The 26,214-nt window shown below is 44.5% G+C and overlaps 1 long non-coding RNA gene across 10 annotated transcripts in view; it reads left to right on the forward strand.

Moving 5' to 3' along the window:
* Gm14051 overlaps positions 1-26,214 on the forward strand; it is an 85,008-nt gene that overhangs the window by 13,477 nt on the left and 45,317 nt on the right. For 4 of the 10 annotated variants that reach the window (XR_001783474.2, XR_001783475.1, XR_001783477.1 and 1 more), the window contains exon 1: positions 13,136-13,325. This is a non-coding gene — a long non-coding RNA (predicted gene 14051). Of the gene's footprint in view, positions 1-3,849; positions 3,929-4,139; positions 4,292-8,913; positions 9,034-13,135; positions 13,326-23,098; positions 23,230-23,894; positions 24,010-26,214 lie in introns of those variants that run through there. The other 6 variants (XR_001783478.2, XR_003953906.1, XR_001783479.1 and 3 more) reach the window with 5 other exon arrangements.

Genomic DNA, 26,214 nt, shown 5'->3' on the forward strand with positions numbered 1-26,214 from the left:
AATTGTATAATTAAGTATATTCTTTTCCTTTGGGGAGGCAAGGTGTGGAACCCACGTAGGCAAGTGCTCTATCACTGAAATAGTGCCCGACCTCCCCAGTACAGTATTTTGCTAAGATTTTACTTAGGATTCAACTATAAACATACATTCTTAGCTCATACAAAAGCAAACAGTCTGCACCCCATTTCTTGGCCATTAACTCTGACTTGGAGTTGTCTCTTCAGGAAAACTCAGGGAAGACATTTTAATTTTGGAGAGATCAGATTGAGCGATAGGGAAAACCTTCACCTAATACTGGGCAAGTGCTTGCAAGAGACTGAGAATTTAGCACTCACTTGACTTCACCTAACACCCTGTCACTCTCCAGCCCAGGGCAGCTCTGGGACCTGCCTGAAATCACTGCTGCTTTTTGTACCTTTTTTTTTTTTTTTCAGACAAGGTCTCACTACTTACCTCTGACTTGGTTGAAACTAGCTATGTAGACTAGGCTAGCCTCCAATCCCCAAAGACCTAACATAACAGCCTCTGCCTTTTAAATGAAGAGGACTGCCACACCTAGAGACTTTCCTTTCTTTCTCTCTCTTCCTCTTTCTTTCCTCTTTCTTCCTTCCTTCCTTCCTTTCTTTCTTTCTTTCTTTCTTTCTTTCTTTCTTTTCTCCTTCCCTCCTTCCTTTCTTTCTCTCTCTCTCTTTCTTTCTTCCTTTCTTTCTTTCTATTGCAGTGTTCTTCATTGCAGCAGTATTTCAATTAATAAACAAACAAAAGTAATAAGCTGAAAGCAAGCCTGCAATCTCAAATTTTCTGAGGCAGGATGGAGTGTTAAGCCAGCCTAAGTTACATACATAGCAACCTCTGTGCCTCCGGATTGAAAAGTAGAAATGGAACTGTGTGTCACGAAGCTCTCTCCCTGCCTACCCCCATGCGTTCTTTTTGTAAGTTGATGTATAATTCACATGACATAATAGTCTCTATCTAAAAATACAGTTCATTGGTACAACCATTACTACCGCTTCATTTTAGAGCATTCTCAGGTCTGTAATCTCATTTCCCTCCTCTCCCTTCAGCGCCTGATAACCACAAGATCTACACTCTCTCTTTAGATATGTCTACTGTGAACACGGAACAGATAGACTCATCGTATAGGATTTGTTTTGTGGGGTTTTGTTGCGGGAGGGCATAGGGACGATGCCGTTTGTTTGAGACACGGTCTCACTGTATAGCCTGGACTGGCCTGGAACTTGCTATAATAGGCTGGCTTTGAAGTCAGTGATCCACCTGTTCTGCTGAGCGCTGAGGTTAAAGGATACACAGCTATGCCCTGCCCTTTAGTCCTTCCTGACAATACTCGCTATTGTCAGGTTCCCTCATTCTTTGTAGCCTTCACTCCATCCATCTCCAGAATTTTCATCTGCAAATTGAAACTCGATACACTGTGAATGCCAAGAGCCTCTCTCCCCAGTTCCTGGTTACCACGGTTCCACTCTCTTCATGTATTCACCTACTCTAGGCATCTCATACATGGAATCAAACAATTCTCGTCTTTCTTTTTCTTTTCCTTTCTTTTCTTTCTTTCTTTCTTTCTTTCTTTCTTTCTTTCTTCCTTTCTTTTTTTGTTTTTGTTTTTGTTTTTGTTTTGTTTTGTTTTGTTTTCAAGACAGGGTTTCTCTGTATAGCCCTGGCTGTCCTGGAACTCACTCTGTAGACCAGGCTGGCCTCAAACTCAGAAATCCTCCTGCCTCTGCCTGCTGGGATTAAAGGCATGCGCCACCATGCCTGGCTTGTCTTTCTTTTCTAACATTTTCCACCTAGTACAATTCTCTTTTTGAATCATCTCTGTTTTAGCATATATCCGAGTTTTATTTAAAAGTTGAGAGTAATCCTCCTGCCTCAGTCTCCTCAGTGCTGGAGTGACAAGTATGTGCCGATACAACTTCATTTTCTTCATTCTGTTTTAAGAGCAAGAACCATTACACTGTATTGTTGGACCATGAAATAAAGAACATCGCACCACCAGGTTATCACCAGGAGGATGCAGTTGTGTGCCCCAAAAGCCGAAAGTCAGTGACCTCGGGAGACCTGTAATAACTAGAAGTGTGAATGAGAAATCTGCATGAAAAAGCCAAGTACGCAGATAGAAAGAAGATGAGAATATCGATCAGAAGCATGAGCGTATAGCTAGGAAATTATCTATCCAGATAAGGATCCAGCCTGGGGACAGGTAGAGAAAAGCTGACCTGGAAGGACAGGGCTTAGCTACTGATCTCTGAGGACTGGTGGCTCTCTCCCAGAAGAAGGAACGAAAATTTAGTCATTAATATTTTCACCTACCAGATGGGCAGAGATTAATTGCATCATTAGTGGTAGAAGAAAGGGGAAATGAACTCAGCTATTAGACTATGATTTGGCAATGTCTATCAAAGTCTAACTGAGAACATAAGTTCTCAGAATCTTTCCACACACTAGCACACACTAATGGGAACAGGATTTATGTGTCAGAGAGCTCAAAGCATAGTCCACTGCCCTTTAATCTCTTCCATACCTTCTCTTTCTCCTAGTGATGCCCAAAGTGACTCAGTCAGCCACAAAGACCTGAGCTGTAGCACAAAAGGTTCTCAGGTTCCCCAATCCCTGCTCCTTTGTTGGTTCTTCACAAAAGACCCTTTTCATCTGCAAATGACTTCCAGCTCCTTACCTAAGCATATTTTTCCCTACTCCTACCCCTGGCAAGAAACAGTGCTTCTTGCCTTCTGATGATAGATAGACCGATCATAAGAGATACGCTCCATCACCTGAATACACTCTTACCCACAAACCCACTTTCTCCTGAAGATCCCTTTAGCCAGCAGGCCACGGAAGGCTCTCCGAGACCACTGTCCTTCTGGCACCCTCTGCATGGCAGGACTGACCACCTTTCTTTATAAAACTTGGGTTCTCCAATGCCTTATTCACCCCAGCTTCTAGAAAGCACCATCTTGCACACTTCCCTCCTCTCATTACCCACTGGCAATCTGGCTCCTGTCTCTGGTTCTCCTTTGAAACTGCCTTAGCAAATTAGCCACATTCTCCAAATTACACAATCCGGGGATCTTTGCTGGAACTTTCTGGAGGCATTTGGCACAGCGGATGCTACGTCCTGTCAGGAAGCTCGTCCTCATTTGGCTTTGCAGCTGCGTTTCCTGTGGCTTTGCCTACTTTACAGTGTTTCTACAGAGTTCTTCCCCAGTCTCATATTCGTCTGGTCCTCATCTAACACCAGTGTTGGGAGCAAAGAAAGTACGTCTGAGTCCTGGCTTCAAAACCCTTTTTAACCAAGCAATGGCGGTACACTATTTTAATTCCAGCACTCAGGAGGCAGAGGAAGGTAGATCTCTATGAGTTTGAGACCAGCCTGGTCCACATAGTGAGTTCTGGGACAAACAGGGCTACATAGACTTTGTTTCACACAGACAGACAGACAGACAGAAGGATGATAGATGGATAGATAGATCGATCGATAGATAGATAGATAGAGTGTGGGGTTTTGTTATTGGGTTTGCTGTCTGACCCACTTGAACTCCCCTCTTTAATTTTTAAAAATTTCTGTGTGGGAGCTACACATGATGGGCTTACTTTTATAGGTCAGAGGACATTTTTGCCCTAAGCCATCTTGATGGCCTCACTCCTCTGGAACATTCTCTTTCATTACATCTCACTTTAGCCTTCTCTTGGATACTTTCCGAATCCCTGGGTTGATGTAAGTAAACTCTCTCTACACTTCTTAGCATCTAGAATGAAATCCTACTGAGTGATATATGGTTTTCTTTGTTTCCCTCCCAGAAGATGTCAGTCCCCCGGGGCAGATATCTTGGTTTATGCAGTTCTGTATGCCCATTCTTCAAACACAGTCAGAACTCCCATGCACCAGCTGGTAATTGACCAAACCATGAAGGTAAGCTTTGAAGGGGAAGGAGAACAGGGGTCAGCCTCCTCGGCTCCTAGAGAACTGGGAAGCCAGGTAGACACAATCTCCTGAAATAGAATCATTAGGACACAGAGAGATACAGACATCTAAGAGGGAATTTGTTAAGTGAATTCACTCACTCAATTATGACATCAGAATGTCCCAGGATGTGCTGGCATGCACGCTGCAGGATCAGAAAAGCTGGTGGTGTGACTCAGCCTGAGCCTGTGGGCCAGGAACACCGATGTCTGGGCAAGAGCAGCAGCTACTGACCTCCCAGCTCCAGGCAGAGCAATGAGCTCTGCTTTCCTGACTTCTCATCCTAGCTGTATGTCCCTCAGATTTGACGAGGTCTGGCCACTTGACAGAGTTAAGGTTTCTTTCCTGAGTCTACCAATTCAAACGCTAATCTCTTCTGCAAACAACTTCACAGACTTGGCCACACCCAGAAATAAGGTTTTAATGCTATCTGCCCATCTCTTGTCCCAGTCAAGTTGATATGTAAAATTAACCACATAAAAGCCTAGAAGGAGGCAGGCTAGATGGAAAACGTAGAATGTCTCCATTGCTGGGGTAAAGGAAATTTTTTATAAAACTGTCAAAGGGGACTAGCCTGAGGCGATAGGAGGGGGGAGAAACAGTAGGAGATATTGGAGGAATGTGTACAACATATAGTAATTTCTAATGTAATACAGTAATAATATAGTACAGTAATGTACATTGAATGCATACAAGGAATCATTACATCAAAACCTGATAACCAGATGTGGGTTGAAAAAGTTAGCTTTATTTGATAAAGGGACTTATTTGAACTTAGAAGCCCTTTAACACACTTAGCCTTGGGAAGGGTCTCAGCAGTATAGAGTCCCAGATGTTGTCATTCTGTGGTTGACAGTGACTAAGCAGAGGCAGGAGTCTTCTGAGGAGCTGGGTGTGATGACCTGAGTGTTAGACGCTGAGAGATTTCATTATGCCACAGAGTTACGTGCACTCTTCTGTACATATTCTGCAAAAATTACTAAACGTGACATCCAAACTTTGAGAAAAATTCCACTTAACCATATCTGTGTAAAGCAGTATAGTCCACCTCTAAGAATGAGGCCTAGGACACATGGTCAGACTGAAGGAGGGGAAGCTATCAGAATGTGTACCTTAGGAAGTAGGAATTTGTATGTGGGATAAAAAGATGTATTCTTTTTTATAGTAGTGGGACCTGAGACCTTCATTTTAAGCCGTCTACCACTGAAATTGCGAGACCCCATTCTTCCTTGGCTATACGCTGCCTGGAAGGCACTGGTTTCATGACACTTGATATTCACCTGCCCCATTGAACCATCACTGAGAATAAAGGACTAGGCATGCTGTTTGGCTGGTTTCTGGTTATAAGAAATATGATGTGAGAAACAAACATGGGGCTGGAGAAATGGCTCAGCAGTTAGGTTAAGAGCACTGCCTGTCCTTCCAAAGGACCAGGGTTTGATTCTCAGTAACTCCAGTTCCAAGGGATTTGACATCTTCTTCTGGCCTCTGAGAACGCCAGGCACATACCTAGTGCACATACATACATGTAGGCAAAACACTCATACACATAAAAGTAAATACATCTAAAAAAAAAAAGAAAAGAAATTGACATGGCCATATTACATTTTAAGAATTGCTCTGTCTGCTGTGGCATATGGTACTGGGCCTGGACCAAGAGCAGTGACTGTGCAGAAAGGGGACAGATGCAAACTACTCTGAAGTTCCTAGACTACTGAAGAGAAGGGAGGGAGCATGGATAGCTTTGGGGCTTGGAGCATGGATAAGGCAGATAGGAGAGGGTGGGATGGGGGACAATCTAGGAGGCTTCCATCTGTGAAATTCTTAAAGAACCACCAGGTCAACCAGTGGGTTTGGGCAGGGAGACTTGTTTGTGTGGACATGGTGGGTGGGGAAGAGACTGGGCTGGCTCATACACACAGGAGCCATGAGTGAGGTGTGATTTCACCTAAGGATTCAATGGGGTTATCTAGGAAAAGGATATCGAGGGAAAACAGGCAAGGCCCTGGGAAGACAAGGAATGCAGCAGATCATTGTTACCGCGATTGACAAAGGCACTGTCACAAATACACACCGTAAAAGTTAGTGATCAGCCCAGAGGTAGTAAAGAGTAATCAAATGCAAAAATAGATTCATTCCCTGGCATGAATTCAATACCTAGCATGGTCTGAAATAATCTTCTCTCCTTTTTAAAACTTAGATATAGAAGCTGGAGATATAGAGCCAAGTTCAATGCCCAGCACCCACACAGGGCACTTCACAACCACCTATAACTGCAGGGGATTTGATACCCTCTCGTGGCTTCTATGAGAACCTAAACTCATTTGGTATACACTCAGAAATAAACACATATACATATATAAAAAGGGTTTTAGTTTTTTGTTTTGGGGTTTTGTTGTTGGGTTTGGTTTTGTTGTTGTTGTTTGTTTATCTTTGGCTTGTTGGGTTTGGGGGTTATTTATTTATTTGTTTGTTTTGGTTTTCTGAGTCAGATTTTCTCTGTGTAGTCCTGGCTATCTTGGAACTCGCTTTGTAAACCAGGCTGGCCTCAAACTCAGAGATCCACCCGCCTCTGCCTCCTAAGTGCTGAGATTCATGGCGCGCACCACTACAGGCTGGATAATAAAAAGGCTTTTTTATTTTTTTTAATCTTAAAAAAATTTAAGCCTGGGTATAACATATGTAAAGTTCACTGAGTAATGGGTTGTCTGAAGTGTTCCATAATACATATCTCTGAAATGCCACCCAGATGAGGTTATGCAATACTCAGAGTCCCCAGCATTCTCTCAGATACTCTCCAGCCACTTCTCCCAGGGAATCACTGGCCTGTCACTGTTACAGCTGTCCGTTTATTATACTTGATCTAGACAGAGTCATGTGGCTGTGCTCTGATGGTTTCCACAGCATTTTGTTTGATTTTTATCCCCATTGTTACTGTTGTGCCCATTTCTCAAACTCCAAAAGACCACGAAGGAGCCGATTCCAATGCAACTGCACTGGGGTCTTTATTCAAGCTTGAGCTTGGGCCACACCACCATCACTGATACAGCGGGACAGGACGATGAAGCCTGGAGACCAGTTTCAAGCAAGTATTTATATAGGCAAACCAAAAAACAAGGGGGGTTCCGGCTTAGCACACATCCAATAGTTTATGGGAGCCAAACCATAAACTATTATAAGTAAATATCTTTAGATGTAACTGTAACTTTTACTCTCCTCCTTATTGGTGGTTGTTAGGGAGTGACCTGGAACCTAGGGCTGGGTGCAGGCTTGTTGGTTAACTTGAGTTTAACCTTAGGTCATGTTCTCTAAGATGGAGCCTGAACCCAAGATGGAGTTGATCTGGTTATAAGTGGTCTGGGCTCCTTGACTTGCACAGCACAGCTGCACAATGTCCTATTACACAAAGGCCACCATTTATTTGTTATTCTGCTGTCAATTGATATTCAGTTGCTCCTAGTTCAAGAGTATTGCATGCAACAGATTTTCTTGTACAAGTCCTTTGTAAAGGGATTGTGTCTTGTTTTCATGTGGCCCAAGAACAACCAAATGAATGTTATTAAAAAAGCAAGAAGATTGAAAGAAAACACATTCCTGGCTAGGGCTCCTGTGCCTATACATATAGCTTATCCCAAATTAAAACTGACATTTTATTTTTTTAAATATCTGCTATCTATCTATCTATCTATCTATCCATTTTTTAAAGGAATATGTCACCATTTCCCTGTTTCTTCTTTTTTTTTAAAGACTTATTTATTTTGTTTATGTATGTGAGTACACTGTTGTCTTCAGACACACCAGAAGGGGGCATCAGATCCCACTACAGATGGTTGTGAGCTACCATGTGCTGGGAATTGAACTCAGGACCTCTGGAAAAGCAGTCAGTGCTCTTAACCGCTGAGCCACCTCTTCAGCCCTCTAGCTATTGGTTTTTAGAGATAGGGTTTCTCTGTGTAGCCCTGGCTGTCATGGAACGAACTTGCTCTACAGACCAGGTTGTCCTTGAACTCACAGAGATCTGCCTGCTTCTGCCTCCTGAGTACTGGGATTAAAGACAGGTACCACCACCACCCAGCCCAAATTAAAACTTAATTGAGTTTCCCGTACTTTATTTGCTGAGCCTGACACCCCTATGTTCTTATACATGATGGGTTAGCTTCTGTTGCCTTTGCTCTGTTTTGGTTGTTCAAGGCAAGTCCTCTACTGGTGAGCTACATCCACAGCCCTGTGATGGTTTGTATGTGTTGTTTGAGTTTTTTTTTTTTAAGATAGAGTCTTGCTTTGAAAGCCAGGATTACCTTGACCTTGCTATGTAGACCTCATTGATCTCTGTCTCCTGAGTGCTGGGGTTAAAGGAGTACACCTGCATGCCTGGCCAGCCTTCTTATTTATCTACTTATTTATGGATTATTGAAACAGGATTTCTGGAACTTACTATACAGACCTGGCCAGCCTGGAACTCATCAGATCAGCTTGCCTCTGGCTCCTGGGGTCTGGGATTAAAGGTGTATGCCACCATGCGTGGCTCAGTCTTGAAATCTTGGTCCCCTCACTCAGCCTTCTGGTGCTGGGATTTAAGCCATGAATCAACACAGCTGGCCTTATGATAGATTCTTTTGGTTTTGTTTTATTTGAGGAGAGTTGGTTTTGAGACTCTGTAACCATAACTGGTCTGGGACCCCAAAATGGTCATGTAGACCATGCTGGCTCTCCTGTCTCTGCCTCCCAAGTACTAGGATTATAGAACTGCACCATTATGCCAGGCCATGATGAGATTTCAATAAAATACTCTTAACTATATAAGATGTGGCTCCTCTTGAGTGGGGGGGAAGTCTGCTTAGGAATTTAGTCTGGGACTGTTGGGCCAGATGGGCTCTGTAAATATCTTCATTTGCCTGGAGCCTGATTTTCTTTTAATAATGGGCTTATTCCAGAATCTGAATTCAGCATATGGAGAGTGGAACTCCAAGCCAGACAATGCTGCCAGCTGCTGGAGAGCCTGCTGTCGAAACGGGATTGATTCCTTTCCAAGTGTTCCTGCTCCACCTGCTAAGGTACCTCACTGATGGTTTTCCAGCCTGTGGCGTCTCAGACAGGGTTGTCTGACATTTCAAAGCATTGTCCCCTAGCTGCTAACTGCCACCTTTCTTCCCAATCTGCCACCGATCCTTAACTAGGGACTGAGCCCAAGGTCCTGGGAGTGTAAGGCAAGTGCTCTGTCACCGCATGACACCATGAGCTCGCTCTCTACTCATCTTTTAATATATTTTGAGACAAGTTCTTATTATGTAGCCCAGGATATTCTAGAACTCGTTACCTAGACCAGACTGACCTCAGACTCATAGAAACCCACCAGCCTCTTCCCCTCTAGTCCTGGGATTAAAGGTGTGTGCCACCATACCAGGGTCTACTTCATTTATTAAAGCAGAAAGTTTAAGCAAACATTCAGCCTAGCAGCTGAGCAAACAAATCCACAATAGAAAATTTTAAATGCAGATTTTTAAATTACATAGATCATTAAGAACCTACAGGTTTGTTAATTCTTATTTTTTGTCATGTCAAAGACTGATTGTAAAATATAGGAACCAAAGTTGGACCTGGTGGCACATACCTTTATTTAAGGCACTGGGGAGGCAGAGGCAGTCAGATCTCTGAGTTTGAGGTCACCCTAGTCTCAAGAGCAAGTTCTAGGACAGCCAGGGCCACACAGAGAAACCCAGTCTCCATGGGTAGGAGGTGGGGTGTGGGGAGCTTCAGGCTAAGCAAAGCTAGATTGTAAAACCCTGTCTCAACGCACCCCCCCACCTTTCCCCACCATCCTGCCAATAAATAAATAAAAACTTTAAAAGGCCTGGTTAAGTAAATGTTGGCATATTTACAAGCTGCAACAGTGTGCAGGCATTTTACTAGATGATAAAGAAAATTAAAAATGGTGCTATTCACAACAGCTAGGTAAAGAGAGAAAGAAAGAAAGAAAGAAAGAAAGAAAGAAAGAAAGAGAGAGAGAGAGAGAGAGAGAAGAGAAAAGAAAAGAAAAGAAAAGAAAAGAAAAGGAAAGAAAAGGAAAGAAAGAAGAGAGAGAGAAAGAGAAAAAGCTAATTATGAAATGATGGTGCCTATCTTTAATTCCAGCCCTCTGGAAGAGTAGAGGTAGAGGCAGGCAGATCTCTCTCTCTCTCTCTCTCTCTCTCTCTCTCTCACACACACACACACACACACACACACACAAGACTAATGCCAGGCGCACCTGAGCCCAGCACTCATAGAAGGTTGCTAGAGAAGATTTGAGTTCTCTACCACTGAACTATACCACCAGCCTCTAAATAGCCTCTAAAAAGACACATTCTTGTGTGTGTGTGTGCGTATGAAAATATGTCATACATGAGTGTGTGTGTGAAAGAGAATGTATGCGTGTGGGCGAGAGTGTGAGTGTATATACAGTTGTGCTGGTATGTGAATGTGGGTATATAGAGAAAGCATGAGAGTAAGTGTGTATGTGAGATTGGATTGGACTTGCACATGATCGTGCCTCTTTATTTCTGTTCCCAGTTTCAAGGGTTCCAGTTCATCAAGGTCAGGAGGGTTCCATGGAACAAAGCAGCAGAGAGGATGTGGGTAGGACTATTCAGGATTTACCCTTGCGGTGGCAACCTGTGTGGGAGAGTGCGCTGGAAACTCGCAGTCCATACTGAACTGGCTTTCCAGCGCACCCTCCTCTACAGCAGAGGCTGAAAGCTGAATTGCATTGCTCTCCACTGAGTGCTCATGCGAGTATATGATTGAAAGCTGAAGCCCTTGGGGCAGGGGAAAGCCAAGGAAGGCCACCTGCTTAGCGGAGGAAACAAGCACAGCACTGGATTCCAAGTCTGACTGCCTAGGCAGCTTTCCCCTCACGCGCCCTAATGTGACAGAGGCTAAGTGTGATTAATCTGGAAAACATCCCGACCTGAGCTCCCCTCCGTACATCCTTTTCTCTTCCTCCCCACCTCTTTCTCCTCTTTTCCCTTCTTCTGTGGTATGATTTTTGAGTGTACAGTAGTGTTCACACTGTTAGGTAGCAGATGGCTAAAACCTTCATTTTGCAAAATGGTAACTTCCCACTAATGGGCTATCCTGCCCCAGCCCAGCCATCTGAGTATTCTCTTTCCAGTCCTTGTTGGAACTGCTAGAGTTTGCTCTCCTGTGACTGGCTTGTTCCATTTAGGATAATGTCCCCGAGGCAGAGAGACCCCATTTGGTCCTGTTCATTGTTATAGTGTAGGGGTGTGTGCTCTACATCAGTTTCACAAGGAAGACAGACTATATCTTTATTTAAACCCTTCACCAAGGCTCTTGAATCTCTTCCTTTTTTCCTGAGCCATTTGGGAATTATCATACATATTATGACACTTCACCTCTAAACACTTTGCTATGAATCTCCCAAGAAGAAAGACATTCTCACACACTACAGCGTCATACTCTGAATGAACTCAGCTAAACTCACACTGCTCAGTGATATGCTGTTGACAGATTGCTTTAAGTTCTCAACCTTTCCAGTGCTTCGGCCCTTTAATACAGTTCCTCGTATTTGGTGAGCCCCAACCATTGAATTATTTTCATCGCTACTTCATAACTCTAATTTTGCTAGTTATGAATCAAAATGTGAATCTGTGTTTCCCAGTGGTCTTAAGCAACCTCTGTAAGAGAGCTGTTCAACCAGCAAAGGGGTCACAGCTCACCTTAGATGAACAACAGGGTCACCTTGCTTTCTTCTTCCCAGATTCTGTTTTTCCTCATCCCATATAACAAACACACCTTCAATTTGCCAAGATGGCTTCTTTCCCTCCCTGGCCAATGCAAACAGGCTATGTTTCACCATGCCCAGCCCTGTCTTTATTTGCACCTTCAGAAATACAAGGATTTGGAGGGAAACAGACTCTTAAGGTGGTGTTGGAGTCTGAGTGATCAAGCTCAAGTTGAAGTAATATAATGTCAAATTCAAACTGGGCCTCTAAATGCAGCGGGGAAGGTACAGAAAACACCCTAGAAGAGGTGGGCAGAGAGAGTCCAGCGGGGAGGTAGTTTGTCAGGAGGCGAGCCTATACTCATCAGCTCCAAGGCTCTAGGTTCCAGTGCAGCCCGGTGTGCTCAAGAGAGATGAAGGGTCTCCATCAGCAGAGTCTCCTGGTCACCCCCTCTCATAGCTATCCCCAAATCTGCACCCCACCCACTTCCTAGAATCTAGTACACACACACACATACACATGCCCCACACACCCACACACCCCACATACACACACCCCACATAAATACACACACATACACACACACACCACATACACACACCCATACCACACTCACCCACACACACATACCACACCACACACACACACACATACACACACACACACACACACATACCACAAACATACTGTCTCTCTGTCTGTCTCTCTGTCTCTCTGTCTCTCTCTCTAGCTCCAGAATTCATCTATAAGGAAGGATTACTCCATTTCTGTCACTTCCGCTCTCGACTAGCAAGAACGACACGACCACCAGTCCTTCTAACAACAGTTTATTCAGCAAACTTCAGTCTTCCTCTCTCTTCATCTATATCTCCCAATAATAATCCTCTCTCGAATAATAATCCTCTCTCTAACCCGGGCCTCTCACTCTTATATACTCTCAGCCCCCATCCACTCACAGCAGGCCACGTCACCTCACCAGGTACGCAGCTTCAGCTAATCAGGACAGCAGGGGCATATCTCCACCAAAATGGATTCGCCAGTATCCTGGTACACCTGCGCAGCTCTCACGATGGTTGTGGCTTATATTCAGGTGAGGAAGTCAGGTGCAAGTCATATGACTTAGCTGCAGTCCCTGGCGCCTTCTTGGGACTGCCGCCACACCCGCTCCTCACACATTTCCAGGACCCTCTGGTTGAGGCCTGCTGCCAGGTGCCAGCCAAGAGCCCGGGCAGTTGAGGATCTGTCCCCCCCCCTTACAGTTCACTTGATTTGCGGTGTTTGGTGGCCCTTGGGGTGTCTTCTGGGATCGGACCACAGTACCTTCAGAAGGAAAATTTAGAGGTGGGCCCTGTCTTCTTGGGTCTGTATCACTCACGTTCCCTCCCCCTGCAGCAAGAAGAACTAACGAATAATAACAGACTTTTCCTCTCGATCCCGAATCTACTCAGGGCCGATGTGGTCCTTGACCGCGTCGGGCCTCTCAATCTTTTCATCTGAAGCTGTTTCTGCCCTTTCTTTGCCTTTGGAGATGCCTGTGTCTTGGACGAGTCCAGGTCTCAGGTTTGGCAGAGCATCCCTCAGTCCCTCTGTGTTTGTTGGTGTCTTCTCACGGTTGGATTTAGGTAACTCATTTGTTTTGTTTTGTTTCCTGAGACAAGGTCTCACTATATAGATGAGGCTAGCCCTGAACTCACAGAGATCTGTCTGACTGGCCCCGGAAGGCTGGGATTGAGGTGTGTGCACTACCACACCTGGCCTAGCTCACCCACTCTTGACCAGAATCACAAAGAAGATGCCATGCATTGAATATTATTATTGTGGGTTTGGCACATTCTTTTAATATTCAGTCTTAGCCCTTATCAAACACACACTTTGCAGCTGGGCGGTGGTGGCGCACGCCTTTAATCCCAGCACTTGGGATGCAGAGGCAGGCGAATTTCTGAGTTCGAGGCCAGCCTGGTCTACAGAGTGAGTTCTAGGACAACCAGGACTACACAAATAAACCCTGTCCCCCTACCCCCAAAAAAACAAAAAACCCCACACACTTTGCAAGTATTATGTCCCATCCTGGGAGCTGGTTTTTCACCCTCCTTTGAGACATAAAATTTGAAGTTTTGACGAAATCCAACTTGTCTTTTTTTTTTTTTTTTGGCAAGGTCTCATACTGTAGCCTAGGCTAGCACAGAACTTCCTCTGTAGTCCAGGATGGCTTTATAGATGCAGCAATCCTACTTGCTCAGCCTCCTGACTACTGGGATTTTGAGTATGAATTACTACTCTTCTTGGTTGTCACATCCAGTACCATGAAGATTTTCCTCTGTTTCCTTGTATCTTTAATTTTTTTAAAATTTCATTTTATTTATTTATTCATTTATATTTGTGGAGGGAGATGGGTGCACTCATGTCACATTGCATGTGCAGACATCGCAGGACAACTTGAAGGGCTCAGTTCTATGGCTTCTGCCATGTGGACCCCAGGGACCAAGCTCAAATGAGGTCTGTCTTGGTGGCAGGTGTCTTTGCCCACTGAATCCTTTCACTGACCTGTAAGTGTCTTATGTTTAGGCCTTTGTGTTCCTCTGTACATAATTTCTCAAAGTTAAACCTAAGTTTTAGCATTGGTGGCCAGCATTTAGAAGTCTGAAGATTCCACACAGCAATCTGTACTTCCTACTCCTTTTGAAAAGAATCTAAAGGCCTGGCTGGCATGGCCTGTGACTGAGATGAAGTGTCCTGTGCCCAGGAGGCTGAGGAACATCCTGTTGTCATTTCCCAGGCTCTATACACAGGCTCCTTGCGCATTTCTGTACCTTTCTGGTTCAGCTGGTGACTGGATTTGAAAGCCTTGGCTTGGGCCATCTGGTATAGGCTTGAAACATTGCTAAGTTAGGTTCTGAGTCAGTTGAACTGAGGCTAGTTTGGGATGCTTCCGTCCTCCAAGCTTCAGGTGATGTTGGTTCTCTGAGGAGCACAGTCTGGGATGGAGTACCAGCCTCCCCGCTCCCCAGTCCATTCTGCTCAGGGCTGTGTTCCACAGTCTAAAACACCACTGTTATTGGTGAGTGACCAGGGCAGCTACTTTTCACTACTTCTTGCTTTTGCTTTGTTTTATATCACTTTGAAAGGGATGTAACCCAGGCTGGCCTCCTTCCCAAGTGCTCTGAGTACTGGGACCACCAGGCGGGTGGCACTAGGTTTAGCAAGATTGCCAGGGGTAGGGGTGGGAGTGGGGGTGGGGGTGGGGGCTTCCTCCTGAGTATCATGACTCCCATCCCTGTGCACAGTATATGAATCAGATATAGCGCAAATGCTAAGCCAAGTTGAAGAAGAGACCTTGAAAATAAAACTTTGCCATTCCCATCCTCTTTGATGACCACATCCCTGAGGCTAACCCACAGGAATTCAAAACTACTTTAGCTAAGAATCAAGGACTCTTTCCCACAGTCCAAGAGTCTGGGAGTCACTGTTTCAAGGTCAAACTTCTGCAAACCCCTGGATGTCCCAAACCTCTTGATTTTTTTTTTTTTCTTTTAAAAACAATTTCTCACTACACAGACTTGCCTGGCCTAGAATTTGCTATGTAGAACAGGAGACAGGGTTACTCTTGAACTCACAGTGATTGATCCACTAGCTTCTGTTCCCCAAGTGTTAAGAGGAAAGCCATACACCACCACATTGGACCCTCTGCATCTCTAATCCAAGGGCATATTCAGTCTCTGCTCCCCTCATCCAGCCCAGCATCCTCATCCTAACATCTTCTGACTTCAAAGTGCAGTATGCGTGCGTGTGTCTAGGACATGGGGCTAATTAGGCTGGCTGATCAGTGAGCTTCAAAGATCCGTTCTCTGCCCCTGCAGGATGGGGATCACAGGCAAATGCCACCACATGCAGATTTTTATATGGATTCTGGGGGGACTGGACTCTGATCCTCATGCTTACAAGGTCATCACTTTACCAACACAACCCATTGGCTGTATGTGCTGTGTTATGGGCATGCTAAGGTTCTTTGTATTATTCGAACGTTAGTATGTTTGTGCTGAAGAGACTACTCAAACTGTCTTTGAAAATGGTTTATAGAGGGTGTAAGAACAGCAAACTTGGGCAGGGGAGATGGCGCAGAGGGTAAAGGCTCTTCCTGCCCAGCCAGAGAACCCTATGAGCAATACATTAGGAGAGACCCACTCCCACAAGTTGTCCTCTGACCTCCACACGCTTGCAGTAGCTCCTAGTGTCAGAGAAGAACCAACTCCTGAAATTTGTTCTGTGACTTCATTAAAGCTGTTGTACAAGCACATCCCCCAACACACACAGACACACTGACACACAGACAGACAGACAGACAGACAGGCACACAGACAGACAGACACACAGACACACAGATATACATACACAGACACACTGACACACAGACAGACAGACACACAGACACACAGATATACACACACAGACACACTGACACACAGACACACAGACAGACAGACACACAGACACACAGACATACACACACACACAGACATACACCCACAGACACAGACACACACACACACACACACACACATGATAGGTAAATATAATTCTAAAATTATTATTATTTTTTTAAGAAAAGCAAGGAGCTGGGTGGTGGTGGTGGTGGTGGTGGTGCTGGTGGTGGTGGTGCACACATTTAATCCCAGCACTCACGAGGAAGAGGCAGATGAGTTTGGGGCCAGCCTGGTGTACAGCGCAAATTCCAGGCCAGCCAGACCTACACAGAGAAACCCTGTCTCAGGAAAAGAAAGAGAGAGAGAGAGAGAGAGAGAGAGAGAGAGAGAGAGAGAGAGAGAGAGAGAGAGAGAGAGATTGAGAACACCAAGGGGGCTGCTAGTTTGGAGGCAGAGGCAGACAGATCTCTGTTAGTTCAAGGCCAGCCTAGTCAACATAGTGAGTTCTAGGTCAGCTACATGGTATGACTGTTTCAAATAAATTAATTAAACTTAAAAAGAAAAGCCATTTTGCATCTTTCCCTCTCTCTTACCCATGTTGGGGATCACCACTGGAAGTCAGCTTTGATTGTCCAACTTTTTCCAGGGCAATTCCTGAAGATGAAGCATTTAGCCAAGAGCTGACGACCAGGTGGCTTGGTGATCCTTGAATGTTGGTCTCAAGGTCTCTATCACTGTTAGGTCAGCCTCCTGCCTCGTAACCTTGCCTGACTCAGGAAGCAGATGTCTTCTCTGTGCTGGGCTCACCTTCAACTGGAACCACCTTTGTTTTTCCTAGCTTTTCTGGGCTCTTGTTCACTCAGGATGTGCCTGTTATTTGATAAAAGTTGTTCCTGCTTCACTGAGTGGTACAAGGGATCCAGCTTGGCCTCACATGCTGGGCAAGTGCGTACCACTAAGCCTTTAGTTAGAGTCTTAGGGTTTGAGGGATGGAATAGGGTATTTGAAAAACAAATGACCTCTTCCCTGTGTCTTTTTTTGAGGCTGTAGTTCATCAATTTTCTCTGTTCCCTGGCTGACTATGTACATCAGACTAACCATTTGAAAACTTTACTGATCAACATCCTTAATCATCAGGGAAATGCAAATCAAAACAACCCTGAGATTCCACTTCACTCCAGTCAGAATGGCTAAGATCAAAAACTCAGGTGACAGCAGATGCTGGCGAGGATGTGGAGAAAGAGGAACACTCCTCCATTGTTGGTGGGATTGCAGGCTTGTACATGCACTCTGGAAATCAGTCTGGCAGTTCCTCAGAAAATTGGACATAGTACTACCAGAGGATCCCGCAATACCTCTCCTGGGCATATATCCAGAAGATGTCCCAACCGGTAAGAAGAACACATGCTCCACTATGTTCATAGCAGCCTTGTTTATAATAGCCAGAAGCTGGAAAGAACCCAGATGCCCCTCAACAGAGGAATGGATACAGAAAATGTGGTACATTTACACAATGGAATACTACTCAGCTATTAAAAAAAATGAATTTATGAAATTCCTAGGCAAATGGATGGACCTGGAGGGTATCATCCTGAGTGAGGTAACCCAATCACAAAGGAACTCGCACAATATGTACTCACTGATAAGTGGATATTAGCCCAGAAACTTAGGATACCCAAGATGTAAGATACAACTTGCCAAACGCATGAAATTCAAGAAGAACGAAGACCAAAGTGTGGACACTTTACCCTTTCTTAGAAATGGGAACAAAACACCCATGGAAGGAGTTACAGAGACAAAATTTGGAGCTGTGACGAAAGGATGGACCATCTAGGGATTGCCATATGCGGGGATCCATCCCATAATCAGCTTCCAAATGCTGACACCATTGCATACATTAGCAAGATTTTGCTGAAAGGACCCAGATATAGCTCTCTCTTGTGAGACTATGCCGGGGCCTAGCAAACACAGAAGTGGATGATCACAGTCAGCTATTGGATGGGTCACACGGCCCCCAATGGAGGAGCTAGAGAAATTACCCAAGGAGCTAATGGGAACTGCAACCCTATAGGTGGAACAACAATATGAACTAACCAGTACCCCAGAGCTCTTGTCTCTAGCTGCATATGTATCAAAAGATGGCCTAGTCGGCCATCACTGCAAAGAGAGGCCCATTGGACTTGCAAACTTTATATGCCCCAGTACAGGGGAACGCCAGGGCCAAAAAGGGGGAGTGGGTGGGTAGGGGATTGGGGGGATGGGTATGGGGGACCTTTGGGATAGCATTGAAAATGTAAACGAAGAAAATACCTAATAAAAAAAAAAGAAAACTTTACTGAAAAATACCAACTACTAAAAGTTGTTCAAGAGGAAACAAGCAAACAAAAATACTTGTTTAATACTGACACTGAATCTAAATTAAAAATTCTAGCCACTAAACACTTCACCAAACCAAGTGTGCACGAGCAATTTTTCATAACCACAGAGGAACAAGAACCTTCTGCGGTGCCACAGCTAAGAAACAGGACCTAGTCATTCCCAGCAGATCTGTCGTCAAACTAGAAAGGGCAGTGGAAAGAAAGTGGTGGTGGCTCTGCTTCGATCATAATTTTCCACAATTTGACAATTATGGATCAGCATTAACTATGTTTCTTGAGGGGAGGGGCATGAATGTCGTGGTCGGGATACCGTGAGCCATTGTAGTCCAGATGTGCTGACCCTGTGATTTTCTCCCAGTGTGGGAAACAGGAATACACAATTTGTGGCAGTGGGGCAGACTCCCTTGAGGCATGACAGACAGAAGGGCCACCCTGTTGATTCCAGGATGACAAGAATGCTGTTTTCCTGTCTTGAATCGCCAATGTGACTTTCACTGCTTCAGACTAAAGAGGCAAGAACTGATCATCTCAGTAGATTCAAAGGAGACAATCAAAAAGTATCCTATCAGGCTTTTGTGGGTGCATCTAGTCTCTGTGTGGTCCCCTAGAAGCCGACCCTAAGACGAGGCTCAAGCACTAACAGGTAAAATGGGTGGTATGTTTGCCAGGTGAAGCACCCATCTTGGGGGATGAGGAGGTAAGACAGGAAAGAGATGCTGCCCAGAGGAGTGGGTTTCAGCCCCCACAGGGATTTCTGAGAAACTGCAAAGTACATACCTGCCATTTATCCTATCTGACAAGAGTGGGAGGTGAGGGTTAGACAATTCTAGCTCCCAAGAGACATGGGTGGCTTAGAATGGAGCTTGGGGCTATCAACTCCTCAACACATTCAGCCTTTGTCCCTGGGCAAATCTATAGGTTGTTTGAAAGGCATAGGGAAAACCACAGCCCATAGAAGATGATGCCAGCAATTTTTTTTTTTTTTTTTGAGACAGGATCTTTCTAAGTAGTCTTGGCTATCCTGAAGCTCATTATGTATACTAGGCTGGCCTAGAACTCACAAAGTCCTCCTGCCTCTGCCTCCCAAGTGCTAGGACTAAAGGTGTGCGCCACCATACCTGGCCAATGCTAACATTTTAATAGATGCTTGGCACCAGAAAGGTCTGAGGTGACTGGGGCCAGAGAGCATTTGCCACACCTCACATGCCAGTAATAGAATGGCCTTTACTTGCGTTTCATTATTCTCAAATGGGCTCTTTAAAATTAATTTATTATTGTGTATGGGATGCAGATAAGTGCTTGCCATGTGCACACATGGAGATCAGAGGTCACCTCTCGGGATTCGGTGCTCTCCTTCCACTGTGAGAACTAGGCACTAGATTGTCGGGTTTGCACAGCGTCTCTCCCCACTCATTCTCACTGAAGAAATGTCAGCCTCTTTCTTGAAGAGACGGGGTTACCTTCTTGCAGTACTTTTATTCCTGATAAAGAGTAGTTGGTGAAAAGGAAGACAAGTGAAGATCTGGAGAAGAAGCAACAGACAAGCTTGCCACAGTTTGCAGGCCTTGTGGTTGCCACAGAAAGGTCAGAACTGCGAGGCCTATCAGTTAGCTAATGCTGGGTAAGAAGTAATCCCAATGTAAGCAACTGCAAACAAACATTTACTGCACTTTCTGAAAGTGAGGATCACAGGGTGGCAGGGTTGCCAAGGCTCCCAGGAAGCTGAAGGCAAGTTATTGAGAAGGCAGCCATCGTGTGCCAGGAGGGGGGCCCACTTGCATTCCTGCTCCTGTGGCTCTTGCCTGGCTTTGGTTCTTCACATGGGCCTACGCATATACATTTTTATGCCTTGTGGCATTATGACAGAAGGTCTCCCTGGAGAGAGAGCTAAGAAAGTGAAGAGATAGGAGGGGGTCATGCCTTGGGGTAGAACAGTAGACTGGCATGCCTGAGTCCCTCTAGGTTTAATCACCACCATTTAAAACGGGAAGAGAAACAGAAACTGCAGTCTGGGTTCACAGTTTCCAAGGTCTCAGTCCACGGTCACTCACTTGGTTCTGCTTTTTCTGGACCTATGACAAGGCAGGATGACACAGAGTGTGGGCGCGGATGGGAGGAAGATGCTGGGGCAGAGCTGCGCATGACATGGAAGCAGAAAATAAAAGAGAAAGAGCCGAGGGTTTAATATTTTTCAAGAACACGTTTCAGTGACCTAACTTCCTTCCCCCTTGAGAGTACAAGACAGCAGGGGTAGAGTGAGCCTCTTTCTCAAGAATTCAGCACAGGGAATACAGTTAGCAGTAGAGTGCTTGCCTAGGCATGATTGAGGTGCTGAGTCAAAACCCAAACATTTGTTCCTTACTTTGGCTTTAAAAACCTCCCCTGCTTCCACCTTATTTTATTTTACTGTTCCGTAGCAATGCTCTGCCTTCCTCAAATGCACGATCTCTGGGTGGAGGCACACATGTATGAGGAGTGGACTCATGGTAAATAGGATGGGATGCTAAGCTTTCCAGGAAGCGAAAATGCATCAAAAAGTGCCAGGAAGCAGAGGCAGGGGGAATCTCTGTGGGTTTGAGGCCAGCCAGGGATGCAGGGTGAGACCATGCCTCAAAATAAAACCACCACCAACAAAAATCTAGATGAAAATATTGAAATATCTTTACACGTTTTAACTGGGGGGGGGGGGGGGAATCGTAATCATTGTCGTTGGGTGTAGTACCTCATATCTGTAGTGGCAGCACTGGAAGCCAGAGGCAGGGAGAGCTACGAGAGTCTGAGACCAGTCTGGCCTGCATAATGGAGCAACTCTGTCTCAAAAGACCAAAAATAACAAAACCAAAAAAAGATTCGTCATTGTCTATTCACGTACATTGACTGAAAACTCTTGCACAGCCAAGGAAAGTGGAAAGTTACAGATCAGGAAATTTTTTGGTTTTCTAAGACAGAGTCTATCTGTAAATCCTGGCTGTCCTGGAAGTCACTCTGTAGAACAGGCTGGCCTCAAACTCACAGAGACCCACCTGCCTCCATCTCAGGAGTTCTGGGATGAAAGTCATGTGCTGCTGGGCGTGGTGGCGCACGCCTTTAATCCCAGCACTCGGGAGGCAGAGGCAGGCAGATTTCTGAGTTCGAGGCCAGCCTGGTGTACAAAGTGAGCTCCAGGACAGCCAGGGCTATACAGAGAAACCCTGTTTCGAAAAACCAAAAAAAAAAAAAAAAAAAAAAAGTCATGTGCTAACACACCTGGCCCCATGTAAAATATTTTATACATGTGGAAGATGCCTGTGATCCTAGTACCTGGGATGTTGAGAGAGAAGAAACTTAAATGTAAGGCTTAACTTGGATTACATAGTGAGACCTTGTCTCAAAAGCCAAAACAAATTCACAGTGAGATAGTATCTTTTGCCCATCAATCACTAAGTTCTTATTGATTAATAGTCTATTTTTTGTTTGTTTTGTTTTGTTTTTGTTTTTTCTTTTGAGACAGGGCTTCTCCAGAAAGCCCTGGCTGTCCTTGAACTCACTGTGTGGACCAAGCTGCCCCTGCTTCCCAAGTGCTAGGATTAAAGGCATGCACCACCACTGCCACCCCACAACCCTACTACCCCACCACCCCACCCTGGCAAGTTCTTTTTCTCACATAAGAAACCTTTGAGAGCCGGGCGGTGGTGGCGCACGCCTTTAATCCCAGCACTCGGGAGGCAGAGGCAGGCGGATCTCTGAGTTCGAGGCCAGCCTGGTCTACAGAGTGAGTTCCAGGACAGCCAGGACTATACAGAGAAACCCTGTCTCGAAAAACCAAAAAAAAAAAAAAAAAAAAAAAAAAAAAGAAAGAAACCTTTGAGGAGCTGGGCATGGTGGCACACGTATTTAATCCCAGCAGTTCAGAGACAGAGACGGGCTGATCTCTGTGAGTTTGAGGCCAAAGTGAGTTCAGGACAGCCCAGGCTACTAAACAGATAAACCCTGTCTTGAGAAACAAAACAAACAACAACCACAAAATTTACAGACCAATTTTTACTCAGTTACACATTAAAAATATTCCTCTAGATGTGGTGGGGCACACATGTAATCCCAGCACTCAGGAAGCAGAGGCAGGTGGATCTCTGCAAATTCAAGGCCAGCCTGACTTTTATAGTGAGTTCTGGGCCAGCCAGACATACACAGTGAGATTCTGTCTAAACAAAGAACATTTCTTGCTGTATCATGAAGCACATGAGGTCCCATTGCCACAAGTTAAAGGCCAGTCTGAACTACATAATGAGTTCACTGCCATGCTAAGCTACAGCATAAAAAAATTGTTTCAAGAGAACCCAAGAAGTACCAGGCAAGAAACCTGGAGGATGAGGTGGGCCAGAGAGCTGATTTTGCGCTTAAGAGTATTTATTGCTCTTCCAGAGGACTTGAGTTCAATCGCCGTCACCCATATAAGGAGGGTTATGACCATCTGTAACTCCAGGTCCAGGGGATCCCATCTCTTCTGGCCTCCCTGGGCACTAGGCATATATGTGGTGGCATGTACATATGTGGATACATAACTTATTTACACACATAAAATAATAAGTTATATCTAAAATAAAATGTTTTTAATAGACAAGGAAATTATGGAGGCATGAACAGGAACAGTGCCATCCATCATCCTGGAGTCTGGTCGGAGCCTCTGCCAGCTGAGGAGGAAGAAGTGCAGCAAAAGGAACGTTTGTACTGACGTTCGCCCATTCGAGGTTAATCTTCTTTTTCTGTATAGATATTTTATATCAGAATAGCAATGACCCAGGTTAAGGCGACTGAACTTGACCTTGGTTTGTTAGGACTTTGTTCCTTTCCCCAGACATTGCCCTGGGAATCTCAAGCAAAACTGCTTATGCAATAAAGATAACCTGGCTTCCTGATCCCTTTCTCCTTACCGATTATAACCCTATGAACCCTATCAGTTGTCACGGGAACCATCCAGTGATAAGCCGTTATTCGACAGTTCTGAAAACAGTACCATTAACAGTGAGTGCACAGGCCTTCTTCTTGGGTTTATTCCAAGCTCCCCTATTTTCTCTGATGCTGTAACTGGGAGTTGGCCATCATCTCTCTCTCTCAGTGTTTGTTGTTCGTCTATAGAAAGGCTATTGATTTGAGCATTGATTTAATACCCTATCACATTGCTGAAATTGTTGATGGGTTCTAGAAGTTTCCTGGTGGAGTTTTTGGGATCTCTGAGGTGTACTATCAGATCCTCTGTGAAGACTTCTTTTCCCATTCACATCACTTCACTTCCCTTCTCCTGCCATATAGCTCTAGCTAGTGCCTCCTGGGCTATACTGAAAGGAGTGGGGATGGTGAGCAACCCTGTCTCATTCCTGATTTCAGTGGATGCTTCACGTTTTTCTCCATTTAGGATGATGTTGATTGGATCTATCACATATGACCTTTGCCGTGTTTCCATGTGTTCCCTCCAGTCCTACTGCCTCCAGGACTTTTATCATGAAAGCATGTTGGATTTTTTTTTCCCAGAGGCCTTTTCTAAATCTATTGAGATGGTCATGTGATTTTTGTCTTCAGTTATGTTAATGTTATTTATTACGCTTATTGACTTATGTGTATTGAACTAACCCTGCATTTCCCAGTAAAGCCAACTTAAAAATTGTGTAATGTATCTGTCTATATTCAGTATGCTGGTATATTATTAAGGATTTTTGCATCTAAGTTCATCAGGAATATTGGTCTATAGTTTAGGGGTTTTTTTGTTGTACATTTACCTGATTGTGGTGTTTGCAAGCTGCCAAGGCATGGAATCAATTAACAATCCTACCCAGCTGCAACACTTATAAACTACAAGGACCAGCATGGCAAGGTATTTGGGAGGGGGCCGTAAGTGACACTCACATGTTGTTGGTAACAAAAATCTATCTAATTAGACTTAAGCACAGTCAACAGGAGAGAAGTCATGAAACCTCGCACTAGAAACCTAGCCACACTTCCTGGAGCTAGTGATGTCGTGGATCTTAGAAGATAACGTACTACCACTACTTTGCCACACCAGTGAAAGTCCTTGCTACATTCTAAATCATATCCTAAATCCACAGATAAATAGCTACCACCCCTCATAAAAGAAATCTTGTCTCATAAAGAGAGAGAGAGAGAAAGAAAGAAATAGAGGAAGAGAAGAGAAGAGGAGAGGAGAGGAGAGGAGAGGAGAGAAGAGGAGAGGAGAGGAGAGGAGAGGAGAGGAGAGGAGAGGAGAGGAGAGGAGAGGAGAGGAGAGGAGAGGAGAGGAGAGGAGAGGAGAGGAGAGAAGAGGAGAGGAGAGAAAAGAAAAAAGAAAAAGAAATTTGACAAATGTTGGAGAGGATGGTGGGGGGCAGGAAGGAACCCTTATTAGTTGCTGGTTGGAGTGCAAATTAATATATCCATTATAGAAATCTGTTTAGAGACTGCTCGAAAATTAACAGTAGAACTACAATATGATCTAGCTATACTACTCTTGGACACACACCGAAAGAATATTCTGCCACAAAAATATGTGTACAAGCATGTTTGTTCCTGTTTTATTTACAATGGCAAGGAAATAGAACCACCCTAGATGTCCATCAACACATGAATAGATAACCAAAATATGGCATGTATACAAAATGTAATCATGAAAATGTGGTCTTGGGAATTATAATATTAAGTGAGGTAACCAAACAGAAAGAAATAAGTTGAATATTTTCCCTTTGGCATATATATGTACATCTGTCTGTCTGTATCTATCTATCTGTCTGTCTGTCTGTCTATCTATCTATCTATCTATCTATCTATCTATCTATCTATCTATCATCTACATATATAGGCTGCAATGTATCTTTGTACATACATAAACAGGCATAAGTGTAAAGTGTGATATCTAATCTTTGCTTGTCAACTTGACTGGATCTTGAACTAACTGAAAGACAAACCAATGGGAACTTCAGATTATTTGAAGTAAGAAGGCTCACTGTAAATGTGGGAGGTACCTTCTGGTGGCAGCCCAGATAAAACAACACGGAAGGAGGAAACTGTGCTCTTTGCCTGCTTGCCTTCACTCTTGTTGGCAAGGTCATCTATCCTGTTGCTGCGCTACTAGTTCACTGCTATTAGGACTAGTTTTTTTGGATTTCCAGCACACACTGAAGACAAGTAGGTCTCCAGGAAAGCTCTAGGCCTTCAGCGCCAGATTGGGGCTGCTGAGACAGCCAGCCTTGTGGACTGAGCAACTACTAGATCTCAGCCTCTCCTACTCCATCTGGGCATTGTAGGACTGCTCAAACAGTATCCCTTTAACTATATACATTCATTCTATCATTCTGTTCCTCTAGAGAACCATGACTAATAAAGACTACAAATGTAGTCTACAATTTAGAAAGGAGACCAAGAGGGAGTCATATTGGAAGACAAGGGGAAACAGTGCAGGCAAAGGAACATATAAGACATAGAAGAGGTTATGTGATGGCGAATCTACACTGTCAACTTGATGGACCTGGGAAGAGAGACCTCCGGTGAGAAATTGCCTCCATTAGATTGACCTGAGAAATGCTGTGGGACATTTTCTTAATTGCTGTTTGACATAGGAGAGCCCAGCTCACTGTGGGCAGTGCCATCCCTAAGCAGGTGGGTCTGGGCTATATAAGAAAGTTAGGAAGACATGAACCTGGGAGGAAACCAGTAACTGTCATATCTGTCCTTCACCTCCTGCCTCC

This window comes from Mus musculus, chromosome 2 (genome assembly GCF_000001635.26).
Source record: "Mus musculus strain C57BL/6J chromosome 2, GRCm38.p6 C57BL/6J".
NCBI lineage: Eukaryota > Metazoa > Chordata > Mammalia > Rodentia > Muridae > Mus > Mus musculus.